The following is a 21,497-nucleotide window of genomic DNA, read 5'->3' on the forward strand; positions in this document are numbered from 1 at the left end:
TGGATTAAAAAAAATGATGAATATCTCATGTAGGTGAGACTACCTATTAAACAGGAAGGTACTTTAGCTACTTTTATTAGTAGACCTCCTTTAAAATTAATTTCATTTTATAGCTCATAGTATTGCAGCAAGATTCTTATGTATCAGCATAATATGTTATGAGACAAGTGGTCTTCAAGACTCTTTGAGACACAGGCAAGTCCCAAAGATGCAACCCTGAGTCGACATATGAAAATCAAAATGGTCGAAATCCCATCCCACTATCACAGTAAAGAAAGAAAGAACTCTTCTTTTGGCTTCTTCTAAAGCAATGAGAGATCAATAAGAAAAGTTTATAAAAGATCTTTGCCATTTGGCTGGGACAGAAAGAGAAGCAAGAGGTTTCCTCACTTGCAGTGGAGGAGAGAGATAACATATTCTAATACTGGAAGAAAAAGCAATATTAGCAATATGTTTCAGTACCATTCTGATTTAAACAGGCTTTTTTGAGTCAGTTGAGAATTAAATCACCATTTATAGCTTTGCTTCAGTAGGCAAAGGCATTTTTACTTCCAAACAATTGGCAATGCATTCAGTCACCCAAATGTTTCTGGGTGCCATTATACGCTACACATTGGGCTGGACACTGGGAATGCACAGTCTAATCCAGAAGTTACCGTCTAGTCTGGGAGATAGGCATTCCAATAAACTATCATAGAACATGTAATAAATTTTCGAATTAAGAGGGTATACCATGTAATGGCAGCACAGAAGAAGGAACTAAAGTGATTGAGAAAGCTAAATTTGAAAGGGCAAATATACATCCATATAGGGACAAAAGTGGGACATTTCTGGTAGAGGACAAGGTATGAAAGAAGGTTGCTTGATCATGGCCCATGGTAAGGACCAGCTGGGGTTAAGGTTAGAAAGAACAGCAAGGCTCAGCTTGAGGAGGACTTTGTTAGACATGCCAGATAATATGGACTTGATCTTTAAACAATGGGAACTCATTGAAAATTCATAAGCAGGAGAATTACGTGATGAGCTTTATACTTTAGGAAGAAACCTCAAGTAGACAAAAAAAGAAGAAACATCTAGTAGCCATACAATGGGTATCCAGTGTGTTGTTAACAGACTTAATATGTGTAGCAATAATGTATGACTAACAAGTGCTAGATAGAGTATTGAAGGCTTAATTTTCATTTAACTTAGAGTACTGTCAAAGTTATCCCTGAAATAACAACACTCTTACTAACCTTACCATACGCTCTTCAGGAGTGGGAATTGCCCATAATCCACAGCCTGAGCCTGTAGTTAGCTGCCCTACTGATGTGCCATTGATCGATTCATTCTTTCAGTAAATATATATTGAGTGTCCACTGTCTTCCAGACTCTGTGTGGGGGCTGTGAATGCAATGGTGAATAAAATAGACATGATCTCTGCCTTCACAGAGTTCAGGAACATTGTAGGTGAAACAGGCTTAATGCAAAACAAAATAAAATGATAACCATGCAATTATAAATTATGACAAGTCCTAAGAGGAAGAGCATGGGTATTTAATTTAGATTGAGGTGTGTTCAGGAAAAACCTCAGTAAAATGGTGTCACTTAGCTGAGGTCAGAAAGAAGAAGAAAGGGAGATAATAGTATAAGAGAAAGCAAGAAAGAGCCAGCAGAGTTAACAAATGAGGGGCAGAGAAGCGTGTACAAAGATGAGAGGTAGACAGAGGCCAGGTCAGGCCTGACTGTACAGGGCCTGTGAAAGATTATGAATAATTAAACTTAGCCTCCTCACTAAGTATTTCCCTTTCTTCAATCTTTTGGTAGCCCAGAGGTGTATGTCTCGTCTATGAACGTTGCATTTCATGGAAAACAATGGATGAGGATCGCTGAGGTACAGGGCAACCTGGAATGGAAAGAACAGGAGGCAATGAGCCCAGTTAGGCAGTTACTGGGTCAGGCAATGGGAGGTGATGAGTAAGACAATGTTACTATCCGGAGGGAAGCAGATGGAGCTGTTAGAAGGTCTGCGTTAGAATCAATGGGGCTTTGTACTGTTTTTTCCGTAGTTGACTGACATATGATTGGCAAGCACAAATTGTATACATTTAGGTTGTACTGACTCGCTCTAAGTAGTGAGGTAGTGGGAAACTACTAAGCATGACTCTAAGGTTTTGGCCTTCGTGATCAGTTTATGTAATGCCCCCATTTAACAAGTGGGAAAAGCAGGAGGGTGAGCAGGTTTGTGGGGGAGAAAAGAATGGTTCTGATTCAGGACAGGTTGTGTTTGAAGTATCCAGGGAACATCTAACTGCAAAAGTGGGTCTGGAGCTAAGGAGAGGGAAGGGAAATGTAATCAGTTTTGTCAGGTGCTGACACGTGACAAGTAGGTGAAGTGTTGGGAGTGAAGCAATCACTCAGAGGGAGTGTTTAAATCAAGAATAGGAAAAGGTGAATGATAGAGCTCTGAAAAACCACTAGCTTTGCAGAAGAGGCTAGTGAATGAGACTGGAAAGGAGTGATCACCTATTTTGAGGAGAAAACTTTTGAGATAAAGTCTAGAGGAGAGTTGAAGACTATGCATAATGTCTTTAAAAATCAAACAAACAAACAAAAAACTATGGTGAGTGGAAGCTTTAGGTAACTGTAGAAATGTCAGACGAAAACCGTAACACTCTCTAGGGAACAATAGCTGTTTCAAAATATGACAGCCCTTTTAATTAAATTGCTATGATTACCTAAGCATCCCATTAAAGTCATGCCATAGCCTAAGGATCATTCTGGGATTACTACTGACTCCATAGCCAGAAGAAACGAAGGCTAGAAAAATTTTATTAGGACCATTACAGATGAGGCAAACAGGCAATCCAGACATATGGTTTAGTCTGAATTCACTGATTTATTCATTCCCTAAGGATCTATTGAATATTTTGTTTGTACAAAGCTGTTAGTTAGGTTGGACTTTTACATAACCTCAATCCATTTCATATTTTTTTATTCCTCTACCTCACCTTATATCTGTCAGCCTGGTCAATTTGTATTTTCCTGGAAAGAGGGACTGCACAATTAATTTATTCCAGCTGAACACACAGAGAAACTGCTCTGCATGGCATTTTGCTGTTTGATGCCTTATGGATATTTTATTCATTCACGGACTGTATTACTTCTCAAATGATTGGATTTAGAAGATTAGGATTCTTTTCTTAGCCCTGAAACTCATTCACACTTCTTTTCTTCACATCAGTCAAAAAGTCAGACAGTTAATCCATTCATAAGCACTCAGGTCTACTATGTTTCAGGAGCTACAGACATTCAAAGATTGCCTGTTCTCAGCAGTCTTATAAGTGAATGACAAGATGTACACACAAGAAAAACCAGATAGGGATGTAAAGTTATCTAAGGTTGAAAGATAACAGCATAAGATGTATCAAAATGCAGTAATAAATGGCGTCATCCCCCAAAACAGTCCTATGACTTCATAAGAAGAAGAAGTCATCATATACTCTTAGAGAGTGGTTAAAACACCAGTGAAATTTAGTCAAACATCCAGGCTTAATCAAAGATATTTTTTCCTACAATACTTGTTATCTATTGTTTTAATTTTTAAGGAGACTCTCTGATTTGATTTAGACTCCTGGGGTAGGTAGGAGGAAGAGGAGCTGCCCTCCATCAAAGAAGATGATATTGCATCTATTTTTCCATATCTCACTCTGAAAGAGTACTTACGGTGTATAAGTCAAGGGACACTTACTTTCCTATTCTGCAGCTGTGCCCAGGTCTGCAAGAAGTAATTTTTAAAGCTTCGTGCTTAGGAAAAGAATGTTGTATGCAGGAATTTATAATTGGCTGCTTTCTAAAATTTCCCATCTGATTTCTTTGCCTGTGTAGGTTTCTCTTATTTAATGATAATTAAAAGATCATTTGTTAAACTGAACACTTTAAGTATACTCTACAACACACACGATCACTCCTGGGCAGTCTCATTCGCTCTATGATACCTCGCTGGTCCTACTGGCAGTACTCTAAGGTTGGTATTAGCACCATATTTCTGATGCGGAAACTGAGAAACAGGGGTATCAACAGCTAGCAAGAGCCTGGAACCCAGATTCAAAGCTAGATCCATCTGACTCCAAGTCTAGACATTTTCCATCATCCTGCCCGTCCATAATTGACTATACCTGTTGCTTAATGTTTTAGCAGATAAAAATGATTGACAAATAGGATAAAGCAAATTTAAAGACCCATTTAAAAAACCCAGCAGGTTGCCCCTTATAAATCTAATGGATAGCTACACAAATACAGTACTTCTACTGAGTATTAAGAACTTAATTAAGATACTTAGAACTCCTGCAGATTATAGAACTGACAAACTTCTTCAGTACATAACCAGTCTACCCTCAAAACTTTCCAATTGCTTTTATCACTTTATAAATTAAAAAAATGAATAAATTTAAAAATCAATTAAAAAAATATAACAAAATTAATTATACCTCAGTAAAGTTTGTTAAAAATTATAATGCCAAAAAAATAAAAATATATAGATTTTTTTAAAGCCTCCTATAAAACAAAACAGCAACAACAAAGAACGTTACAATTGTCCCTGTAAATTATGTCCTCAGGAAGACTTTCCTGAGGTCTCTAGTGTTCCACTTCACCTTTGCACTGTAGCAACCACAATAATTGTATTTTTTTAATTTTGTTATCTTTTTTTTTTCTCACCATAGACTATAAGCTCCATGACTACTGAATCTTGTCTTTCACATTTACCATCATAGCACCATCACCTAGCACTGTGCTTGGTACACAGAAACTTGAACAAATATTTGTTGGATGAAAAAATTCAAGACCTGTAAGAGGTATTGGTGGTATAGAGAAAAGAAATGAGACAGTCTTGCCTTCAAACACCTCTCAGTCAAGTAAGGAAACAGAACGATGCATGTAAATAAATGTTTAAAAATAAATGGCATAAAAGAAGTAAAAAAATTTGGACCATGACAACTCAGAGGAAGTTGCCACTGAAATGGGCTCTGCCTTCCAAAATGGTTTTTATCAGAGTACTATGAAACAGAATATCACCTTGGCCTTACTTTATTCATCTGTAGTGTGGCACAATAATTGACTTTTATTGATACCAGAGCAAATCTGTAAACAATTCCACTCATAATTTTTATCTCTTTAGAAAGCCAAGACTCATGGATGAGTAGCCTGAGGTCTCCGGTCTGAGAGATGAAAAGTTTATTCGTATGCGTTGGTTTGCTAGTGCAGAAAGATGTTGGAGTGAAAAAGAAAACAGACTTGGTGTCAGAAGACCTGAGAGTGGGTCCTGTATGACCTTGAACAAGTCTCCCATCTCTCAGTGTCCGTATCTCTGTGACAAGGTTCATAGTAACTATCTCCCAAGGGCATCAAGAGAATTAAATTAAAAAGAGTAAAATGATAAAGGTCTATACAAACGTGGTACATTATTATTGTTAATAGTATAACAATCATGACCAGAGAAGCCTCATCACCAAGCCTGAGAGGAGAGATAGTTGATATTCAGATCTACAACGTGGGATTGTTAACAGATCATATTCTTGAACCCTTGTGCATTCTTTGTATAATATTATCAAACATCCTAAATTATAAGAAGTGCTACTTACCCACATGTCTATGCCACTAAATGACTAGAGTTCACTTTTCACCTATTATTAGCCATCATGATGTGACTGGGGCAATTTCAATATGAGAGAATATGAGAGATTTCAATATGAGCGAATGGGAAAAGGTACTTACATTCTCCGCCCCAACCCCCTCAATTCCTACCCTAAGTACCCAAGTCTCCTTTCAAAGGGAATCCATAAGAATTTCAAAAATCTGAGTTGAAAATTAGAATTTAATTCTTTAAAAGAATAATAGTATGGTAAAAATTATTAAACTATTAATGGTGTCAACTATTAAGAAGCAAAAGTTGTTGTGGAAACAACCACATGTTCTGTTTCATTTAAACATTTGCCTATTGATTATTAACAGGCTGGACTCTAAAGCCTGAGACAATACTGTTGCAGGTTGGGCTCCCCAGGAAGCAGACCCCCAGAAAGAGTTTGAGACGCATCATATTCACCCTTGGCCTCCTCCCTATAGAGAGCCAAAGAAGGAAGCAAGGCTGGGCAGAGGAGAATTCCAGCTGGCTGTGGCCCAGTGACAAATTCCCAACACCCCAGGGAGCATTGAGACTAGAATGGTCTCCAGAGGTGTTCTGATTTAGTTCAAGAAGCCCACGCTATTATACCCCTACATCAATCAGTCATTGGATGTGGGCCATCCTGGTAAGAGGGGAAGAGACATTGGCAAGGCAGCACTCTGCAGACTTCAAGGCAACCCTTCAAGGCAAAGGCAACAGGTCCTTCACTGGATGGGGATCTGAAGGAAGACTCATCATATATACAAACTAAAATTTATAGAGAACAAAGATATTATATCTCTGAAATGATAGTGCAGTCAAATAATTAATAAAATTTTATTGTTTAAATTCAAAACTCCTCTTCAGAGGGGACTATTGCACAAAGAAAGCCAATCTATACAAACAGTACAAAATGGGAATTGTAGCCAGCTCAATAAGAGAACTAAGATCATAAAACTCCCTGGTATTTCAATAGAGAAGTTTTGTGAAAGCAATCTGAAAAGATAAAGAACGGTGTTGTTGGTTGTTGATTATTTTTAAGAATAAAATCTCTATTAATAATGTAGAAGGAGAAAAATAAATCAAGAAACGGTGTCACAGGACCAAGTTCCAACTGTGATGGAAATAGAGGAGGATTAAATTATTAGGAATGAAATTATGTACAAAGCTATGTATAGAATATTAAATATGATTTTTTTAAACAATATGATTATTAACAGCGTCTCAAGTTAGTTCACAATTTCAAGTTAGGTTCTAAGTAAATCAGATCAAATTTTTGTTTGTATAACTTGTTACATCTGCATGACAGACTTTGGTTTTGGTGCATAAAAAATCAACAAAATTACCATTTTTATCAATTGTTAAGGAGAATGACTAGACTATTGGTAAAAATGGTTGGTCAAAATTCTTGGTTGATCATAAGAAATTGCCTATAATTGACCATTTTTGACCTAATAAAAATGTAATCTAGTCAGTCAACCATTGCTTATTTTTCATGTATGCACCTTCAGATAATAGCAATGAGCAAAACCAAATAACCAGTTTTTGTTTTTCCTTAAAGAAAATAGAAACACACAAACTCTAAAAAGTGTCCAGATCCCAATTCCAATTCCTGTGGGGGAGAGCTTTCCTCCTCACCATCCAGAAGTTCTCTGGATACCAACTGGGTGTCCTACAATTCAACTCAATTCTGACACTATCTACCCAGAGACAGTGTCAGATTCCACAGGTTAAGGCCTCAGTCCTATGAGACTGGCCGCTCCCCCCTCACCATGGACAGCTGCCAGTCACATGCCCAGGTTGTTACCTGTACTTCTGACCAACTGGCTATAAGTCAGAGGTTCCCAAGACCTCCTCCTTAGGTTTGATTAATTTGCTAGAGCAGCTCACAGAACTCAGGCAAACTCATTTACTCACTAGATTAGTGGTTTATTATAAAAGAATATAACTCAAGAACAGCCAGATGGAAGAGATGTATAAGGCAAGGTATGGGGAATGGGCACAGAACTTCCATGTCATCTCCAAGTGCAACACTCTCTTCAAATCTCCATGTGTTCACTAGCCTGGAAGCTCTCCCAACTCTGTCCTTTTGGGTTTTTGTGGAAGCTTCCTTACATAGGCCTGATTGATTAAATCATTGGCCATTGATGATTGAACTCAATCTCCAGCCTCCCTCCCCTCCCCAGAGGTTGGGATGTGGGATTGAAAGTTCTGACCCTCTAATCACTAGTTGGTTCTCCTGGCAACCAGCTCCCCACCCTTAGGTTATCTAAGGGCTTTCCCAAAGGCACCTCATTAACATAACAAAAGACACCTAAATCTCTTTCACCACTTTGGAAATTCCAAGGGTTTTAGGAACTCTGTGCCAGAAATGGGGGAAAAAGATCAAAAATATATTTCTTATTATAAATGACAACTCTCCACCCTAATTACCCTTGGCATCATTTCTTTCCATCTTTCGGGAAACGTAAGTAAAATAACAATTTGGCCTGATGTAATTGGTCCTTTAGTGGTAGTTGAGTAAAATTTGTTCTAAGGTTCAAATAAGTGTAATCACGCCTCTTGTAACAGTATTTTCACCTCCTTATGTGGTGTACAACTGGGACTTAGCAAAAAGTGAACAGCATGATGAAAGTGTGTACATTTGTCAGCTTAAAGTGCACTTTGTGAAAGAGAAGATTTATCTCGCACATCACAATAAAGAAAAAGTGTTATCTTTAACAACATGGATTAACAGCAAAATTGCACTTAAACCTGTGCTCATTCTCCCCCACCCCAAACATTTTATGCTTTTTCCTCTATCAAATGCCATGTGGACTCTTAAAGGGACTCTGAAAAGCAATAAAATGAGGGAGTGAAACTCCTGGTACAGAAGAGGCATGGAGCCAAACGCTATTCCCCTATGTGTCCCCTGAAAAGTGGCAATAGGGACAATCCAGTATGAAAAGGACTAGCATAGAAAGCCCCTCTCCCGCCCCTGATCTGATGATCGGCATCATCAGATGCTGATGCTCTGGAGATAGATTGGGCTGGGGTATGTTCACAGGGTCAGCGTCCATACATACTAGGCGTTCTAGCTCTGCCACAATTCATCAAGATCCAAACATCTGCTCAGAGGAACAGAGTGGTATGGTGGTTACAAATGTTGCCTCTGGAGCTAGACTTCCTGGCTTCAGATCCTGGCCCTTAATAGTTATGTGATGCTGGGTAAGTTATGTGACTTTTCTGTGCCTCTGCCCCTCATCTGAAGATTGAGGGGATGTTAGTATCTTCCAAATGGGTTATTCAGAAGGGATTAAATAAGCACTCAACAGATTAATTTATTCCTCAGAAAATACATGTTAGTTGTAAATTGTTTAAAACCAAAATTGACAAACCCCAAACAGAAATGGTAACCCACTTTCACCAACAATATTCACCCATACTATTATTTCTAGACACTTCAAATTTCATTCCCCAAATGCGCACAGGATAATAACTCTTAGTAAGAGTCCAGTCAATGGGAATGTTAACTGCAGAAGATTCTACAGTTTGAAGAGAAACTTGTGCCCACCTCAGGCCAGAGCTAAACTTCTGAGGTGTTGTCTCTTCGCACTCCTGAAAACTGGAAATGTCTGGGGAAACGTGGATACGATAGGTGGGGAAGATTCAGGGAAAGAAAGAAAGCAAGAAAATAAAAGAAGGAAACCAGGAAGAGGAGAGAGTGGGAAGAGAAATGATGTGGGGGAATAAAGAGAAGAGGACAGGAACAAGAGCAGAAACTAGAGAGCCAACCATTGAAACCAGAAGGATCTTTGGAGTTGGGCAAAAAATGGATTCTCTGCAGGGTCAAGACAGCTAATGTGGGGTTAGGAATGGTTGGAGAAGGAGCACTTGACTGGGTTTAAGTAAGTTTTACTAATGTGTTGTCTGTATTTGTATTTATTTGGATTATTTTATGAGTACTATTTTTGCAGTGTTTTGGGATTTTGATTGTGCTTTGTCTGTCTGTTTGTTTTTGCCATTTCAAAGTAGCTGCCCAGATACTGAGGCCAACAACATGACAGGAAGGTTTCAAAAGATAAAACTAACTCCCTGTAAATGCTCAAATGCCCAAGATGAACAGACTCTCTGAGACAAGAGAAATTTCATATTTTCCAGCCCATTGCCCAGGAAAACCATTATGCCAAAGACTATTGGAATCAAAGTGAGCATTGTTTAAATTTCTTTTCTAGTCCAGAATAGGTAAGAAATTAGTATTGGACTTTGAATTAAGCCCATTATAGTTACAGATTAGAAATTAGTAATTCAGTTACAGATTAGGAATTCATTACAGAATTACATCCATTAAATTAGTGAGGGGGAGGGAGGACATTCGTGGCATCTACCCTTCTTCAATCTTCTAATACATATTTATTGAGAACCTACTACATGACAGATGCTTTTTAGATACAAGCAGATAGCTTGTGAACAATATAGAGAGGGCCCCAGACTTCGCAGAGCTCACATCCCAGTATATCCTTAAAGTCTAGTGAAGTTGATATCTGTGGGCACTCATTGGATGTGTGTGTGATGAATAAGTGAATGAATAAGAAGCTCCTATTTCATGATATAGTAGAATGATCTAATAAAGAGATAATAAGCCTATCCATATATTAAAAATACCATCATTCAGAAAAAGGCAAAGCATCTTTTATCTACCTAAATACGTATCTACACATATATAATGTGAAAGTCATTTCCAAATACCTTCTGCAAATAGGACACTCTCAACAGTATCCCAACAGCAGTTAGCAGAGCTTGCAAACCATGAGCATTCTTCTATCCAGCACCCAAGTAACATCTTATTCTACTTATCGGCATTACCTGAATTCTGCTATATTTTGGCTTTCAACCCGTGGTCTTTACTCAAAGCAGCACTTTCAACAGGTACTCAGAGAGGGCTGACATTCTGGATTTAAGGAGGAAGGAACTGAAGCTAAAAGATCATTATTATTTTAGGGAAATAACTCTTTAGAGCAAGCATTGCACCACAACCAACGTACTAGTAGTAACTAAACTAGGAAATGGACTTCAGAGAACAAAACTAAGCACCAAAAGCACTTAAAAACTCAGTCTTCAGGCAAATGCAAGTACTTGTAGTGTTTCTCTAGGTAATGCAAGATCATTTTCCACAGCAGGATTTGATCTATGTGTTTGAGATGTAAAAAGGTTAAAAATACAGTTATATATTTAACTTCTTGGATTCAAATAGAACTAAAAAGGGAGGAGAGTGAACAGACATGTTTTTGATAACAAGCCATCTTACATTTAAATCATTTAAAAAACTCTTTTTTTAAAAAAATTTTAACAGCTTTATTGAAGTGTAATTGATATACAAAAGAACTGTATTTATTTAATGGATACAATTTCATGAGTCTGGACATACATATATACCTATAATACTATCACAAAAATCAAGGTAATAAATGTATCTATCATCTCCAAAAGTTTCCTTGTGCCCATTTTGTGTGTGTGCGTGTGTATGGTAAGAACACTTAACATGGTATCTACCCTCTCAACAAAATTTTAAGTATGTAATAGTGTGATGTCACTTCACATAACTGAAACTTTATACCCATTGAACAACAACTCCCTATTTGCCCCTCCCTCTAGCCCCTGGCAACCACCATTCTACTCTCTGCTTCTATGAATTTAGCTATTTTTAGATATCTCATATAAGCAGAATCATACACCATTTGTCCTTCTTAGACTGGCTTATTTCACTTAGCATAACGTTCTCCAGGTTAGTCCATGTTGTCACAAATAGTAGGATTTCCTTCTTTGTTAAGGCTGAATAACATTCCATTGTATCTATATTCCACATTATCCCTTCATCTGTCAATGGATATTTGGGTTGTTTGCATATCTTGACTATTGTGAATACTGCTGCAGTGAACATGGGCATATAGATATCTCTTCAAGATTCAGATTTCAGGTTTTTTGTATAAGTACACAGAAGTGAGATTGCTGGATTACATGTTAGTTCCATTTTTAATTTTTTTGAGGAATCTCCACACTGTTTTCCATAATGGCTGTACCATTTTATATTCCCACTAACAGGGTACAAGGTTCCAATTTCTCTACATCCTTGCCAATACTTGTTCTGTTTGTTCATTTTTTGTTTGTTTGTTTGTTTTTGGTAATTGCCATCCTAAAAGGTGTGAAGCGATATCTCATTACAGTTTTGACATGCAGTTCCCTGGTGATTAGTAATGTTGAGTACCTTTTCACATACATAGTAGCCATTTGTTTGTTTTCTTGCGAGGAATATCTACTCAAGTACTTAGACCATTTTTAAATTGGGTTATTTGTTTTCTTGCTGTTGAGTTGTAGGACTCATTAAAAATAAATTTTGGACTAGATTTTACTCAAAATTAGAGGACGATTGGTAACTTGAGATACAAGAAACCCCTCATACACAAAAGAAATTAACTCTGTTACCTTTTCCTTAATGAAAAATCAATTTTAGAACAAAGAAAATAATAAAAATAATGACATATTGAACGCTAGTTCACCCTGCTTTAATGTCTCTTTTTACCCTCATAATATCTCAGTTCTATTGGATACATATGGTAAACTTTATAAACTTTTTATATTGAAGAAACTCTCCCCAAGATCACACAGGTAGGAAGTAGTCAAGTGCAGACCTTGTGAACTTAATCCTAAAAGCCAAGTATACTCATTGCACATTGCTATTACATCTCAATAATTGTCTCCTTGGTCATTAAATCTCCCCAATACACATAATTAAACACAGCATCAACAGTAAGGTAGTATAATCAAAACATGAACTCCAAAGTTTTATACTATCAGGACTGAATAATTTAGAAAAATGCTTTTTGGTTTAGTTCAGGTTGGGAAGGAATTTTATTCATTAACATCCTCTCAAAAGAGTGTCCTATACGCTTCTATTCCCCATAAACCCAGGCATGCCCACCATCATTCACAGAGCATTAACTGAGCTCTTATGACATGCTGATAGCTTTGTTGGAATCTAGAGTTAAAAAAAGGAATAAGAAGACACAGTCCCTGGTCTTGAGAAACTCACAGTAAAAAAACACAATATGTAAACAAATATTTCAACTTGGTGTGAGAAATGCTATAATACAAGGTAGCCTAGGAACATGGGACCAAGAGAATGGAGTTGAGTAACTATGAATACGATTCACTGGCTCCTGCCAGTGACCATGGGAATACATGGTCAGAGAAGCATGAAAAGCAAAAAAAGTGGGGTATGTTGATATACACCAGGATCAACAAGTCAGAAAATATTTCAGAAGCAAGCTCATGATTGATTTAGCCAGAAACCAGCAAAATCTGTTTCTAATGGGTACTACCAGTCAGCAGACAAGTTTGGTATTTCCCATGAAAAGGTGATCATCATTAGTAACTTAAATATGATGTAATAAACACCCTGCATTTATTTACGAAAGATGATTTAATTTTTCATTTTTTCACAATAAGAAACAGATGACTTCTTGGGGTAAAGAGAACACAGAGAAAAAAATTTAAATAACCATTAAAATGGCCACTGGAAGGAGAAATAGCAAACCCTCATTCCAAAGAACCAAGGATTTCAGTTGGGTTCAATAAATTTTAATCACAACTAATCAACCAGCTATATACATGAAGTTATTTATTTCATTGTTACACGCCAGAACTTGTGAGACTAGTTTTAAAAAAATTTAGTCCTATTTTTGCAAACTGTGAAGATGTACATGCCAGGGCAAGTTGCATCATTTAGAGATTCACTATCAAACACTCTTTCACTGAAACCAAGAAAGTTCTACATCCTCAGTTTATAGGAAATTTGGCAGGTGTGTTATAACATTTTGCGATAAATGATATCGTATATCTAAGGGGGTTCTTAGAAAAACCCTTAAGCCTTCAATAATCTCAACATCATCCAAGCACAAAAATGAAAACGGATCAGAACTGCAAATGCCAAAAGGATAACAATTTGTTACCTCATAAATTTCTGTGATATAATTTCTGTTCACGCAGTGACTTCCAGATAAAACTCATTCTCTTTACAAATGCATTATACCTTAACCATTAATAGCATGTGAATATCTATAAAATGAAAAGCAGTTTGGCTTGTGAAAAAAAATCCTGAAATATGAATAGTATGACAGAAGCACTAGTTCTATCTTCATAACAACAAATTCACTCGTGACTTGATATAATTTTCTCTTCCTTACATTGGATCATACACATGTTCCCTCTGGATGACCCTGGGCGGTCACTTGGCCTCTGTGGCCATTAGTTTCCTCATTTGTAAAAAGAAGAGTGCTTGACAGGATGATCTCAAGATTCTTTTGAATTCCAACGTTTTATGTTTCTATGAATATACCACATACACTGCCTCCCAAGAGTACTGTGAATTATGTAAGTTCTGATATGGGAATAGAACATCATGTAAAATACAATAAATCTCTTTTTTTTTTTAAGTCTACAAGAGAAGAACTAGAGGATACACAAGAAAACTTATCCAATTCAAAATTATGAAGCCTGGCTTCATGAGTCAGAGCATGACTGGGTAACTTAAAAACTAATTTTTATAAGAGCATCAGAGCCTCAGTCAGGTGCTTGGGGTCTGGAGACCAGTTTGTCAAAGCACGGTCATTTCTTGTCAGTTCAATAAAAATGAAATGCCAGCGAGGGGTAGGCAGAGTCAGGAAGAAGATGGAGATATCTCCATGCTGATTTGTCCATTAATAGTTTTTATTTCACTTTTCAATAATAGTCTCCCTTCTCCTTTCATCTTTGAATTTCCCTCTCTTATTTCTTTATCCTACTCCACTTTCCTTTTCTTCCTTTCCTTTTCTCTTCTCTTACCGCACCCTCTCCCTTTCGAAAACCAGAAAGTGATGACAGGTCACCTGACGCAGCACCCTTCCAATTACTTCTGTCCAGTTGTTAATATAACACTAACAAGACAGTAGCAACGAAAAAGAACTGTTGTGTGGCCTGGAGTCGGGGTAAGCACAGAAAATAGAACACCTTTGTTTATCTCCCCTTCCTACCAATATTCAACTAAATTGTTGAGTATAAAATGGGGAAAACAGGAAAGAAATCTTATCAGTATTTTGAAAGCTTAAAAGCAGATGATGACCAAGTTGTAACTGACTTACCAGAGGAGAAAAAATTGAAGTAGAAGCCCACAAGGGATGGGGATGGGGCTGATGCCAACAGAAACAAAGCAGTCACTCCACCCGACACCACGAAGGCCCTGGAAATGAAGCCTCCAGAAACTCTAGAAGATGGGGTTGAAAACAGAATTGTGTGAAAATCTTTTTAAGTCTCTTCCTCCAATGCCAGTCCCTCTGCACAGTAGATCACTGTCACTTTCTGTAGAGGATGAACTCAAGGACACCAGACACAGCTGAAGACTGAACAAGTGTCTATAAAGCGAAAGCCTACAAGCTGAACGGGGAGTCCCTGGTCCCCCTTCCCTGCTTAGCACCTAGACTTCAGCAGCCTAAATTTCATCTCCCAGGCAGGCAATTGGAAGAGTCTTCTTTGGAGAAATTGGCCAAAGGATAATGACATAATGATACTCTTATATGAATGTCTCCCAACTAAATAACCAAGTCTATCTGCTCACGTCCAAGTAAAGCCACCAGTCAGGGAACCTTGCCACCTTCCCAAGCTTCCAAACAGAACGTCAGCACCACACTCTTAACTTCACACCAAACAGAAGCGATAGACTCAGAGGACACAGAAACAAGACATAAGTAGGTGACTTCAAGAATATTAATATTCTCAGAGAGAAGACATTATGTCCATGCAAAAAGAACAGGAGGCTATAAAAAGAGGAACATTCAGAGAAAAAGAAAGTTCCTGGAAATTAAAAACGATAAGCGAGATAGAAATACCTCAATACATAAGATATGAGAGAAAGTTGAGGAAACATTTTAGAAAGTAAAACAAACGAAAAATCCTCATGAAATTAGAGAGTTCATTCAGGAGGTTCACCATTCAAATTCCGAAGTCTCAAAAAGAAAATAAAGGAAGGCCATTGCCAAAGGAATTAAAGAATATTTCTGAGAACTGAAGAACATGAGTTTTTTAATCAAAAATGCCTAGCAAATGCCTAGCAAAAAGAAAAGGGAAAGAAGAGGAGGGAGAAAGACCCACATGAGGGAACATTAGCACAAAATTTTAAAACATTTGAGAGTAACAAGAGATTACAGAAAAAGGATTAGGTCTCAGAAAGGCCTCAGGATTCTCCATGGCAGTACTGCTAGCAAGAAGAAAACAGAACGGCACCTTCAAAATGATGAGGAACGATGAGTTTTATTCTAGACCAGCATAAAACCAGCCAAAGTATAAATCAAGTGTGTGGGTAAAATAAGTCTATTTTGGACACCAAAAAATCTCAAAACAAATATTTACCTCCCATGCACCCTTTTTAGGAAGTTTCTGAAGGATGTACACCATCCAAACAAGGAAGGAAACAAGAAAGAGGAAGACTCCGAATCCAGGGAACCGGTACTCTAACACACGGAAGGTAAAGGGATTTTTCAAAGTGATGATGAAGGCAGGACAGAATTGACAGCCATGCTACTGGTCTACCGATCATTCAGTCCAGATTAGAGCAGGAAGATGGGAGACTCCAGAAGTATCTCCAAGAAAAAAGAAACAGAATTTATGGCCTGTTTGATGTGTTTGGATGTACTCAAGGAATATGAACAGTTCAGCCAGAATTTGAGGATGAATTCATAATTGATATAAGGAAACCAAGTTTATGACAAAGCAAGGAATTATTGATTCCAGGAAAAACAAAATGTGTATAAAAAGAGAAATGTTATTTTATTACCCTATCTAGATCAATTGTGACATCATGTGCACCGTCGTGATAATACAAACACTGAATACTAATTGGACCAAAATTGTGACACAATCCTACTGGAAGGATGGAGGAGAAGTGTATGCGTGTCTAAATGCACATACATGTGCAATTTGTGTATGGTGGGGAGTTAAATCATTATCTTCCATAGTAGAAAGACAACAAAGATGAAAGCTGAAAAAGCAAGATAGCAGCATAAACATGTTATGTGGAAATATGGAGACAAATACCAGAAAAACAACGAAAGGAGTCGAAAACAAATGGTCTAGAGGATCAAGATTCAAAAGTAGGGGGAGGGGGGTGGTGGTTGCTGTTTTTTAAGACTAGTTGAACTATATACAATATCACTTAGGTAAAATACATGCTCGGGGCTCTGCTTTTTAAAGTTATAAAATAGGAAGAACAAAAGAATTTAAAGATGGCAAGATGATTTTAATCATATCTATTAAGGGAAGCATCTTCTGTAACTGGGTTCTCTTAAAAATGTTTCTGCATCTTTACGCCTGTGCTTGTACTATCTTATCTAATCGGGGTTTTGTTTGTTTTCTTTGTTCTTTGGTAGCATAAAAGATGCTTGTTTAATCTTCTTGGGAACAAAACCCAGATGATAATGTATATTGACAAAAATAATAGTTAATAAGAACAACATGGCAACCCACCTTGTCAGAGTTCAAATCATCAACTTTCGTCTCAGTCAAAGCTAACCTGTCCGTAAGTTGTTTCATATCCAAACTCTAAAGATTCTTCTCAGATATATCAGTAATTGGTTTTAATGACACAAAATAACTATCACTTAAACAAAATCACAATTGACACTTTATCAGGATACTGCCTGAAATTTAATATAATGTTCATTGTTACAATAAAGAAAATAAGAGTTCTCTCACATAAGAACATAATTAGGTAATTGTATTTGAGCATTTCAAGGACCGCAAAGGAATGAAGCCCTATGGGCAAAATGGCTGCAGGGTAGAGGGGAACACAGGAGGACCCAGAGGTGGGGCTTTGCAGCTGTGGGCATTGGTGGAGGTTACTCTAGTATTCTGGATATCAGATACCTGAGTTTATGGTAACTTTGGCAGGTGTTCAATAGTGTATCACAGGAGAGGGCGGGAGTGGGAAATATACCAGCGGCTGTCATCTGAACCCCTCCAGATAGAGTTTGAAGTCCTGGCAAGGGTGCTTTCAGGAAGATATGAGAAGGGATGAAGAAGCTTACTGGCAAAATTTGAGCTAATCCATCCAGAAATGAACCTTGATGAATCCCATGTGGGAAATAAATCACAGATTTCAATAATCTGTGATGCGAATACATCTACATGCGTTAATATATGTCGTACATTGAAGCACTGGGAATTAATTTGTACCTCACAGTTCTCCAGAAAAGATTTGCAGTGATTTCCTTTCCAATAACGAATGGGCTGCCTGCCTTTAGACCAGGTGGTGAACAAGAGGCCCCTCGCCCTCAGCAGTTACACAGGATGAAGGAGAATCAAACAGCAGCCATGGGGAGAAATGCTTCACGCTGAGCACTGTACCCCAGGCCTTGGGGGATGAGAGACCAGACCCTGATTTTCAGAGATTTGGGGATCCAAGGGGTGAAAGAAATAAAAGGTATTGGATTCATAAGTCATTCCTTCATTTTAATACCAAATAATAAATATTCATTTTAAATCTCATGGATTTTCTAACATCACTTGGGCATAAAATTGGCAACAGTCATGTAACTTAAAAAGTGCTAAATTCTTTTCCTGCATTATGTCACTGTACAACAGGGATTATACTGCATAATCCCTCTGGGTTTCATGGGTGTCCCAGATATAGTGATTTATGTGAAATCAGGTTGTTACATTGTTTTCCAGTAACAAGTTTTTCTCACCCTCTACCAACTCATATCCACAATCCTCACAAGGCTGATATTACCTTTCTCTCCTTGTTTTTTTGTCCCATTGAAATGACATCTGTGTGATTTATCTTTTTTTCTTTTTTTAGAAAAAAAATTCACTAATCTTCTTAGACATTGATGGTGTCAATAAGGACCAGGTTCTTATCAGGTTCTAATTGGACATAGCATTGTGCAAAGGAAATTAATGGACATGGGGGCCTCTCAGAGCTTACAATTTATGTGAGAAGTTTAATGAGGAAAAAGACAGAAAAAGATGTCAATGCCTTTTATGAGGACCAAATCCATAGCCAAATAAATGCTACTTCACAGTACTCCAGGAAAATAGGTCTCCAGCAAATGTCTGTGGGAGTCAGGTAGGCAAATCACATAATCACAATTTATGTGAGAAAAGGAGAAAAGTAGGTTAAGAGGAGAAGAGGCTACAGCATTTGGAGGAAATGAAGATGGTTCTTAACTTCGGGTGGTATGTGACATAAGAGAACAGCAAGACCTCAAATACAGGAACATTTTCCTCCTGTTTTCCATTTATTATTATTAAGTGTGAAAAATATCCAAAATAACATTTGGTTCATCATTTTTAGAGCTCATAGCATACATTTCATCTATTTTCCTGCAGAATGGTTAGCATTCAATATATTTTTGCATGGGTGCTATAGCACAACACAGGCACAAAACTGTGAAAAATTAAATAGCTCAAAAAGTGTAGGTGGGCTTCTGTGAAATTGGTGCTGAATGAATTTTGAGAAAGCAGAATGCAGTACTAGAATTGCTGCATATGTGTTCTATTATTAAATATCTAACTCTTCTAAATTGGGAAGGATAATAACAAGCAATCTTGTGGAAAAGCTGAAGACCTAAACAATACAAATCTGGAAACCAAAATAAAACTGTTTTTTTATTTTTTATTTTTATAATTGTTAAAATATCACTTGTGGCATCATAGCACAAAAATGTAAAAAAGTCTAAAAAAAAATGGAAAAAAATATTGCCCAGCACCTTACCATCCTAGGATTAAAAAATTCCAGGATTTATTTCAGTCTTTATCCACACAAACCCAGAATCATCAGTTTTTATTAATGTGCTTATGCTTTTTGTGTTTGGTTTTCTACTGAGCATTGTATTGTTAGTATTCTTCCATGCTATTGCAAGAGAAGCAGCTGAAAGAACACCAGGTTTCAAGCAAAAAGATGTGGTTTAAGTCTTAGCACACGTTAGTTCCTGGTACAGTACTGACAGTCACCATTTCCTTAGCTATCCAACCTTCCAAGGAATTGACATAACCAATTTTACTCAGTCTTCTCCTTGTTCTTGAACATTTAGGTCATGACCAATATTTCACAGGTCTAAAAACCACTGCAATGCATACTTCCTTAATATACCTCTTTTCTTCTTTTGAAGAATATCCTTGATATAACTTCATGGCAAAGAGAATATATTTATACGTGCTTTATAACTTGTGGTACATACTACCAAATTGTTTCCAAAAGATTTATATCAACTTATACTGTTACAAGCAATTTATGATTGTAAGGCAGCCTTGCCAATATTGAATATTATATGTTTAATGTTTTGCTAATGTAATATCTGAAAAAGGATATCCCACTATACTTCGTAGATGTTAAGTGTCAGCTTCATTATATTTTATGATAATTAGTGGCAGCTGCCTAGAGTCCTGAAAGTTAATAAAATTTTAAATTATGACCCATAGTCCTAAAAGGACTATAGATATAATTTAACCTAGTCTTTCACCCATGGAGAGATTTTTGCAGCAATATCTTTGATGGAATGCTGGCAATTATCCTAGACTCCTCACTGTGCTTAATTGCCCTCATTCAACGTGTTACTGAGTCCTGCTATTTCAAACCAAAAATCCCTCTTAAGTCTGCCCCCGCTTCTCTTCATTCAAGCCCTCCTTAGTCCTCACCTGGATTGCTACAATAACCTCTTCTCCAGTGTTTCTGCCTCTAGTTCAGTTGTTGGCATTGTGTGTAGTCTAAAACATTAATCTTACAGTGAATGTTACTCTTTTGCTTTACTACGTTGATAACATGCCTTTTTTTAGGACAAAATCTGAAATTTGTGGCAGAGCATACAAGGCTCTTCATAATCTAGCTCAGCCTTTAGTCTCATCTTCCACCATTAAACCCATACCCATTCAACACCCTCAGAGGTCATACTCTTACAAGCCTTCGCCTAGATGACTATTGCCCTGCAAGACTCATCTCAGGGGTCCACTCCTCTAGAAGACTTTCCTAACTCCACATCCTCCCAGCGTTGGTCATTCACAATTCCATCAAGAGAGATTTCAGAGAAATTCTAATTAGAGCATTTATTCTACTATATTGTGGTTGCCTATTTAGCTGCTGATCTTCCCAACTAGCCTATGAGCTCCTTAAGATGAAAGATGTGCCTTAAACTGTATCCTTAGTGCTCTGCAAAGAGTTAGCTCTTAGTGGTGGTGAATAAATGTCTGTTGGACTAATAAATAAATGAATGAATGGTCCAGTCTCTGCTCAATGTCTTCCAGTGATAAACCTAACAAACAGTCCATCCTGTTTGTTTTGACCTTTGAAAACTAGAGAGCTACTATTAAATTTCTGCTACCTATGGCTGGGTAAATGGTCTGTTGAAATGTGCAAGGCACTGCTAAACTATTTGGTGGCCTGAAAGACGCATGAAATTGGTTATCTTGAGTGATTTACCAAATAGAATACTGGACACTATCTTTGACGTGCATTAAATGTGAGGTCAACCCTAATAATAGACAAATACATAGTAGGAAAAACTGCACACAAAAAAAAATAAAATAAAAAAGTGCGAGTATCTTTAAGGAAAAATTGAATTCCAGGATAATACAGAGCCTCGGGTTCAATCTGGCTGTCTCAGAGCATCCTCCTGCAGGTCAGGAAAGGCTGTCTGAAGGAAGCAGTCTGGAAGGAGGCTGCCCAGAGGCAAAGGTGTTGACGCATTTAATGGGCTCTGGCAGCTGCTTTCACACATAGTCAGTATGGAAGCATGAGTTGAAGCAAAAGAAAGGGAGAAAAAACGGGACATGACTAAGCGTATTTGTTTAAAGT

General features: G+C 37.4%; 1 protein-coding gene across 6 annotated transcripts in view; it reads right to left on the bottom strand.

The window, feature by feature from the left end:
* The window catches only part of GRM8 (glutamate metabotropic receptor 8), a 710,606-nt gene that overhangs the window by 397,463 nt on the left and 291,646 nt on the right, over positions 1-21,497 (bottom strand). The gene's annotated exons all lie outside the window — the stretch shown is intronic.

This window comes from Equus caballus, chromosome 4, assembly GCF_041296265.1.
Source record: "Equus caballus isolate H_3958 breed thoroughbred chromosome 4, TB-T2T, whole genome shotgun sequence".
Lineage (NCBI taxonomy): Eukaryota > Metazoa > Chordata > Mammalia > Perissodactyla > Equidae > Equus > Equus caballus.